The sequence below is a fragment of the Oncorhynchus clarkii genome, chromosome 16 (genome assembly GCF_045791955.1).
Source record: "Oncorhynchus clarkii lewisi isolate Uvic-CL-2024 chromosome 16, UVic_Ocla_1.0, whole genome shotgun sequence".
NCBI classification, from domain to species: Eukaryota; Metazoa; Chordata; class Actinopteri; order Salmoniformes; family Salmonidae; genus Oncorhynchus; species Oncorhynchus clarkii.
Window position 1 is genome coordinate 29,273,107 of NC_092162.1, and position 9,615 is coordinate 29,282,721.

The window sequence follows — 9,615 nt, forward strand, 5'->3', positions numbered from 1 at the left end:
GCTCTCTATTCTCGCACGTAAATTTTAATACAGTCGATGATGTATATCTGTGTGCTTTCGGCTTAATAGGGTGGCATGGAGGGAGGTAGCAGACACTTTATTTATTGTGGGAGCGACAGAGGCACATCGAGACAGACAGTAAAGCCAGTCCCCAGGGAAGTCAATTAGAAAAGAAGGACATAATGCAGCCAGCTTTACAAAAGGACCTATGGCACAAATAATTGTGTTGGGTGGCATTTAGGTACTGTGTAAACACACAAACTCACACACACAAGCACGCACAGAAGCAAGCATACACACACACAGTGATCTCAAAAAGTATATTTTTGGGGGGCTCTGTACTCTAGCACATTGGATATGAAATTATACATTGACAATGAGGTTAAAATGACTGTCAGCTTAAATTTCATCTTCATCTATATCGGGTGACCCGTTTAGAAATGACAGAAAAGGTATTGGGACAAATTCACATATAAATGTATTAAAATATTAAAATGTTACATCAAGCTTGTGACTCTTTGTTGGATGTGTTTGCTGTTTATTTTGGTTGTTTCATAAAAATGCTGCTTAGTTCTATTCTATGTTAAATAATGTATGGTGTAATTTCGGAGTCACTTTTATTGTAAATAAGAATAGAATAAGTTTTTAAACACTTCTACATTAATGTGGATACTACCATGATTAATGTAGAAGTGTTATGTTCTGTTCAGGTAATCCTGCTGGTCCACTGCAGGGGGCTTGCCCCAGCCATAGTCCTGGTCTTCTTACTGCAAGGCCTCTACCAGGCTGTCAAAAGAGGGTTGGATCATTCGGAAGTGGGGCTTGAGGTCCAGGTTGTCCAAATACACTTCAAGGATAGTGTAAATAGTTACCCATGTTATTTTGTGTGTATATATATATATATATATACACAGTGCCTTGCGAAAGTATTCGGCCCCCTTGAACTTTGCGACCTTTTGCCACATTTCAGGCTTCAAACATAAAGATATAAAACTGTATTTTTTTGTGAAGAATCAACAACAAGTGGGACACAATCAAGAAGTGGAACGACATTTATTGGAAATTTCAAACTTTTTTAACAAATCAAAAACTGAAAAATTGGGCGTGCAAAATTATTCAGCCCCTTTCCTTTCAGTGCAGCAAACTCTCTCCAGAAGTTCAGTGAGGATCTCTGAATGATCCAATGTTGACCTAAATGACTAATGATGATAAATACAATCCACCTGTGTGTAATCAAGTCTCCGTATAAATGCACCTGCACTGTGATAGTCTCAGAGGTCCGTCAAAAGCGCAGAGAGCATCATGAAGAACAAGGAACACACCAGGCAGGTCCGAGATACTGTTGTGAAGAAGTTTAAAGCCGGATTTGGATACAAAAAGATTTCCCAAGCTTTAAACATCCCAAGGAGCACTGTGCAAGCGATAATATTGAAATGGAAGGAGTATCAGACCACTGCAAATCTACCAAGACCTGGCCGTCCCTCTAAACTTTTAGCTCATACAAGGAGAAGACTGATCAGAGATGCAGCCAAGAGGCCCATGATCACTCTGGATGAACTGCAGAGATCTACAGCTGAGGTGGGAGACTCTGTCCATAGGACAACAATCAGTCGTATATTGCACAAATCTGGCCTTTATGGAAGAGTGGCAAGAAGAAAGCCATTTCTTAAAGATATCCATAAAAAGTGTTGTTTAAAGTTTGCCACAAGCCACCTGGGAGACACACCAAACATGTGGAAGAAGGTGCTCTGGTCAGATGAAACCAAAATTGAACTTTTTGGCAACAATGCAAAACATTATGTTTGGCGTAAAAGCAACACAGCTCATCACCCTGAACACACCATCCCCACTGGGACAGAGATTTGTCTTCCAACAAGACAATGATCCAAAACATAAAGCAAAATCTACAATGGAATGGTTCAAAAATAAACATATCCAGGTGTTAGAATGGCCAAGTCAAAGTCCAGACCTGAATCCAATCGAGAATCTGTGGAAAGAACTGAAAACTGCTGTTCACAAATGCTCTCCATCCAACCTCACTGAGCTCGAGCTGTTTTGCAAGGAGGAATGGGAAAAAATGTCAGTCTCTCGATGTGTAAAACTGATAGAGACATACCCCAAGCGACTTAACAGCTGTAATCACAGCAAAAGGTGGCGCTACAAAGTATTAACTTAAGGGGGCTGAATAATTTTGCACGCCCAATTTTTCAGTTTTTGATTTGTTAAAAAAGTTTGAAATATCCAATAAATGTCGTACCACTTCATGATTGTGTCCCACTTGTTGTTGATTCTTCACAAAAAAATACAGTTTTATATCTTTATGTTTGAAGCCTGAAATGTGGCAAAAGGTCGCAAAGTTCAAGGGGGCCGAATACTTTCGCAAGGCACTGTGTGTGTATATATATATATATATATATAGTTCATATATTTTTTTTATCAATAATTATTTTTTTCTTTTTTCTTTTCTCAATTTTTTTTTGGGGGGGGTTGTGTTAGAATACCATTTTGGTATTTTGTATATAGTTATTTGTTTCAAAATGTATACCTTCACCAATTTGGCCACTTGGGTACATTTGGGTTACTTGTGTGGGACACCTGGGTGACTTCATGATAAATGTCATGTAGCACAATCATTTTAGAAGTTATCATTCTGAAACTTTGCACAGGTACTGTTGCCCTCTTATATTTTTCACTGAAATTGTCCCCATCATCCTATCTGAATGTTTGTTTTATCTTGTTCATTTTGAAGATGATACGTTTTTTATTTTTGTATGTTTTTTAAAATTGTTTTATCTAAACCAGATCTATTGTGTTATATTCTCCAACATTCAATTCACATTGCACAAACTTCAGAGTGTTTTCTTTCAAATGGTACCAAGAATATGCTCATCCTTGGTCCTGTGCCTGAGCTACAGGCTGTTCGATTTGGGTATATATCTTCAGGCGGAAATTGCACAAAGAGGGGGGAGCTGTAAGAGGTTTTAAGTATGCAGACCCTTTACTCAGTCCTTTGTTGAAGCACCTTTGGCAGCAATTACAGCCTCAAGTCTTCTTGGGTATGGTGTGCTTAGGGTCGTTCTCCTGTTGGAAGGTGAACCTTCGTTCCAGGCTGAGGTCCTGAGCACTCTGGAGCAGGTTTTCATCAAGGATATTTCTGTACTTTGCGCCATTAGTCCCTACCACTGAAAAACATCCCCACAGCATGATTCTGCCACCACCATGCTTTACCGTGGGGATGGTATTGGCCAGGTGATTAGCTGTGCCTGATTTCCTCCAGATGTGACGCTTGGCATTCAGGCCAAATGGTCTGAAAGTCCTTTAGATGCCTCCAAGCAGGGTGTCATGTACTGAGGAGTGGCTTCCGTCTGGCCACTCTACCATAAAGGCCTGATCAGTTTGGCCGGGCGGCCAGCTCTAGGAAGTCTTGGTGGTTCCAAACTTCTTCCATTTAAGAATGATGAAGGCCACTGTGTTCAATGTTTTGGTACCCTTCCCCAGATCCTGTTTCGGAGCTCTACGGACAATTCTTTCGACCTCATAGCTTGGTTTTTGCTCTGACATGCACTGTCAACTGTGGGACCTTGTATAGACAGGTGTGTGACTTTCCAAATCGTCCAATCAATTGAATTTACCACAGTTGGACTCCAATCAAGTTGTAGAAACATCTCAAGGATGATGAATGGAAACAGGATGCATCTGAGATCAATTTCGAGTCTCATAGCAAAGAGTATGAATACTTATGTAAATAAGGTAAGTTTTTTTTTTTTTTTTACATATTCAAACATCACTTTGTTTTGGCTTTGTCATTATGTGGTATTGTGTGTAGGATAAACATTTATTTGATCAATTTTAGAATAAGGCTGTAACTTGTAAGTGTTCTGAATACTTTCTGAATGCACTGTATAGTATGTAGTATACAGTATGTACGAACATAGCTAGAATGTAAACATTATTAAAGTGACCAGTGTTCAATGACTCTATGTATATAGGGCAAAGCAGTCTCTAAGGTGCAGAGTAGAGTACAGAGTGGTAGCCGGCTAGTAACAGTGACTTAGATTCAGGGCAAGGTACTGGGCGGAGGATGGCTAGTGGTAATTAACAGTCTGATGGCCTGAGATAGAAGCTGTTTATCAGTCTCTATAGCCCCAGCTTTAATGCAGCTGTACTGTCCCCTTGTAGGTGATAGGGGTGTGAACAGGCCTTGGCTCGGGTGGCTGATGCTGTGTATGATCTTGGCCTTCCTGTGACACCAGGTGCTCTAGATGTCCTGGAGGGCAGGCAATGTGCCCCCGATGATGCGTTGGGCTGACCGCACCACCGTCTAGATAGCGGTGGTACAGCGGTGATACAGCCCAACAGGATGCTCTTAATGGTGCATCTGTAGAAGTTTGTGAGGGTCAAATTGATTCAGCCTCCTGAGGGCACTGTTGCTCCTTCTTCACCACACTGTGTGAAGGGACCATTTCAGGTCGTCAGTGATGTGCACGCAAGGAACTTTTGACCCTCTCCACTGCGGCCCGTCGATGCCGTCTCCTGTAGTTCACGATCAGCTCCTTCATTTTGTTGATGTCTGGTTTTATTGCTAGCTTAGGTTACCGGGGGTGGTAGAGAGTTCCATTTAGTCATGACTCTATTTAATACTGTGTGTTTCCCAGCCTCTGTTCTGGACCTGGGGACTGTTAAGAGACCTCTGGTTGCACGTGTTGTGTGATACCGGTGAATGTTCTGTGTGCCAACTGCTTGAACAAAGTTCAGTACCTTCAACACATCAACACCTTGCAAAGACCAATAGTGATACAGTCGATCTCTCCTTAACTTTGAGCCAGGAGAGATTAACAAAAAAAAAGTAAAGCCAGTGTGTCTATGTATGCAGATGACTCAACTCTATATCAGTCAGCTAATACAGCAACTGAAATGACCGCAACACTTAACAAAGAGCTTCAGGTAGTTTCAGACAAATCAAATTTGGGACAAATCATTCACAAAACCCTAACTAAATCTTGGAATTAATAATGTGGAAATTTAGCAAATTGAGGTGACTGAACTGCTTGGTGTAACCCTGGATTGTAAACTGTCATAGTCAAAACATATTGATACAGCCGTAGCTAAGATGGGTAGAAGTATGTCCATAATAAATCACTACTCTGGCTTTTTAACAGCACTATCAACCAGGCAGGTCCTAAAGTCCCTAGTTTGTTGTCAGGTGCGACAAAGAGGGACTTAGAAAAAGGCAGCACGGCTGGCCCTTGGATGTACACAGAGAGCTAACATTAATATATCAATCTCTGCTGGCTCAAAGTGGATGAGAGATTGACTTCATCAGTACTTGTGTTTGTGAGAGGTATTAACATGTTGAATGCACCGAGCTGTCTGCTTGAACTACAGGCAAACAGCTCGGACACCCAAGCATACCCAATTAGACATTACACCAGAGGTCTCTTCATAGTCCCCTCAACAAACTATGGGATGCACACAGTACAACATAGAGCCATGACTACATGGAACTGTATTCCACATCAAGTAACTCATGCAAGCAGTAAATTTAGATTTAAAAAAAAAACTGATAAAAATACACCTTATGCAACAGAGGGGACTTTGAAACAACAAACACAGGCGCAGACACATGTATACACACACAATTACATACTTACTATACCCACATACATATGGATTTTGTGTTATAGATATGCATTGTGAAATCTGTTGTGAGAAAAATGTATAACGGCCTTAATTATGCTGAACCCCTTGGCAGCGGCTAATGGGGATCCATAATAAATACGAATACAAATGTTTTAGCATATTTTCAGTGTGGAACCTGTCTATGTTAAGGGGGGTAAACAATTCTAAATGCCACTAGCTGTTCGCAAACTAGGGTCGTCACTAACAATAGTTACCACAGCCACAAAATCATAAACACTGCTTGTTTCTACAATTTCGCTTCTTAAAAATCTGATTTTAAACCTAACCCTAACACTGTTAACCTTATGCCTAACCCTAACCTTAAATGAATACCAATTTCGACTTTGTGGTTGTGGTAACTTGTTGGAACGCATACAGTGCATTCAGAAAGTATTCAGACCCTTCACAGTTTGTTCCATTATAGCCTTATTTTAAAATAGATTTTTTTTAAATGCTCATCAATCTACACACTAACCCGTAATGACAAATCAAAAACAGGTTAGTAGATATTTTTTGCAAATGTATTACAAATAAAAACAAATACTTTATTTACTTAAGTATTCAGACCCTTTGCTGTGAGACTCGAAATTGAGCTCAGATACATCCTTGAGATGGAGTCCACCTATGGTAAATTCAAGTGATTGGACAAGATTTGTAAAGACACACACCTGTCTATAAAATGGTCCAACAGTTGACAGTGCAAAAACCAAGCCATGAGGTCGAAGAAATTGTCTGTAGAGCTCTGAAACAGGATTGTGTCGAGGCAGAGAACCAAAAAATGTCTGTAGCATTGAAGGTCCCCAAGAACACAGTGGCCTCCATCAGTCTTAAATGAAAGAAGTCTGGAACCACCAAGACTCTTCCTAGATTCCCGGCCAAACTGAGCAATCGGGGGAGGAGGGCCTTGATTAGGGAGGTAACCAAGAACCTAATGGCCACTCTGACAGAGCTCCAGAGTTCCTCTGTGGAGATGAGAGAACCTTCCAGAAGGACAACCATCTCTGCAACACTCCACCAATCAGGCCTTTATGGTAGAGTGGCCAGACGGAAGCAACTCCTCAGTAAAAAGGCCCAGCTGGGACTCAGACCATGAGAAACAAGATTCTCTGGTCTGATGAAACCAAGATTGAACTCTTTGCCCTGAGTGCCAAGCGTCACGTCTGGAATAAACCGTCACCATCCCTACGGTGAAGCATGGTGGTGGCAGCATCATGCTGTGGGGATGTTTTCAGCAACAAGGACTGTGAGACTAGACAAGATTGAGGGAAAGATGAACTGAGCAAAGTACAGAGAGACTCTTGATGAAAACCTTCTGCAGAGCGCTCAGGAGCTCAGACTGGGGCGAATGTTCACTTTCCAAAAGGACAACGACCCTAGGTCGGTCGGACAGCTGGTCATTATCTCTGTAGACAGACTGACCATCACATCTCTGTCTTTCCCACCTCTCTCACTCTCTTTCCTGTCTATTTCCTTTTTTCAAACATTGCTGCTTCCTGAAGCATCACATTCATCTGTTGCCATCCCACCCTCTCTCCCTTCTCTCCTCCTTTCTGCCAATCTCTCCCTTCACCTCTCTGTATGTCCATCGGTTACGTTTCCAATTTTACTCTATCATTCTCCTGTTCTCTCTTTCTCTACAGTTCACACTTTCACACACACACACACACACACACACTAGTGTCTCTTTGAGGTGATGTTATCACTAACCACACTTACACAGGCAGACAGGATAGTAGTGACCCACTGTCCCCAGAGAGAAAGAGAGAGAGGAAGAGAGAGAGGAGATGGATACAGAGAGAGAAATAGAGAGAGTGCAAGAGAATGACAGATATATAATATATATATGGATGAAGAAGGGCAGGCTGGGTCTAGTAGTTACTCTCTGAGGAGAAGAGCTGATGCTGCCAGAAGATTTGCTCAACAGTTGACCAGCTGATACCCGCAATGCAGACAAGCTAGAGTGAGGCTACGTTCGGGAGGTGTGTGTGTGTGTGCGCGCACACTAGTAGCGTTCAATCAGTGACGTCACTCGCTCTGACACCAAGGGCTTTTGTGGAGCGATAGGTAACGATGCTTCCTTTGGTGGCAGTTGACAACGTGTTCAGAGTGTCCCGGTTTGAGCCCAGGTTGGGGCAAGGAGAGGGATGCAAACAACACTTAAATACAATGCAGACCAATATAAGTGCAGACAAGCATTTTAAATTCTGGATTTTGCAGAATATCTAAGCCTCCATGATGTAAAAGGAAGAAAAACCCTGAGATACCAGTCTGGAAATTGAAAGACACCTTAAATCATGGCTGCCAAAAGATCAGAGACTACGTAGAAATTGAAATTTATAGGAGGTAGAAACTGAGAGGTACTTCCTGTGTTCCTGACCAAAATATTACAACATAAGGGAAAAACTACAGACATTTAGAAAAATATATACCAAACTTTAGACAGATCCCTGATTTACATTAACTTACCATCCTGTTGGAGAGGATGAAAAGCCAGCTGAGCTGGAAACTAAATTTGTCACCCTGTGCCACCAGCCTGATTCCTACAAATAGACTGATTTCGGACGTTTAAAAATGTTCCCAGAACGTTGATATATGCCTTCCTCTGCGCTCACAAATAAGAAAGATACACAATTGCCCAGCACTGGACGCTAACTCATGATGCTCGGAGCCAGAGCGCGCTAATGATACTTGATGGTAATAGCGCAGTGCGTCATTTTTGTTTTAAGCCTTCTCCAAACCATTGCCCTAACCTTAACCACTCTGAATTAACATCTAAACTTAACCTTTTGAGTTGTTTCTGTTCTTATGTTTCGTTTTGCATCTTTAAATAATACATCAAATAACATGTAATACACTCATACTCCCATTCAAAACCATGTGCACATGTCACACAGGAGGTTGGTGGCACCTTAATTGGGGAGGACGGGTTAGTGGTAATGGCTGGATTGGAATAAGTGGAATGGTATGAAATACATCAAACACATGGTTGGTGCCATTCCTTTTGCTCCGTTCCAGACATTATTATGAGCTGACCTCCCCTCAGCAGCCTCCACTGACTCGTCGGAGTGTGTGTGCGCTACTGTGCTTGCGTGTGTGTGTGCGTACGATACTGGATGCTGAATCGCTAAAACATAATTTAGCCATGTGTATGTGAGATATACCATGACTCTGACTCTGGCTTTTCACCTTGATATCATTGAGCCTTTTCACCTCCATAAAATGGATACATCAACAATAGTTTGGCATGTCAATGTAGAAAAGAAGCGTTAAGATGAATTTGAGAGATACTGAAACGAAAAGAACATTGTGAAACAATCTAAGTGTGTACTTACCTGCTTCACTGACTGGTGTGCAGAAAAAGGGATGCATTGTGAGTTTGGGAATACAACAAAAACAGAGCTGAACATCATCTTACAACAACGGAGCTAGCTGCCCACTCTTACATAATTAGAAAGAAGAGATTCTCATGATTAAAATGGCGTCCAATTTGAAAAAAATCTAAATATACACATTGCGAGATATTTGGTGAAATAGACAGACATGCCTAAGTGGAATGGTATAAAATAGGCAAAAATGGGAAGACCACAGAGTTCCAATATTATTTTTGTTGTTTACATTTTAACTATAAAACAACGTGAGCAGGTCTCATTGCCAACAATAGCGAAGCAGGAATTGTGACATTGAACAATAAGCTGGGAATAGAACATTCGAAGGTGAGTTGGTGCCATGGTGCTTATGTCAGCGCCGTGTGTATAGGTGGCAAGGAAGTCAGGCGCAGGAGAGTCGAAATAGAGTGTAAATTGAGTCTTTTAATAACTGTCCACAGAACATGCTCCATAACACTAAATAGTACAGACATGAAAAAACATGGGTACGAGGACTCGTCGCACACCAATACAACAAATAAACAACACTGACAATAAAACAATCTCTGAC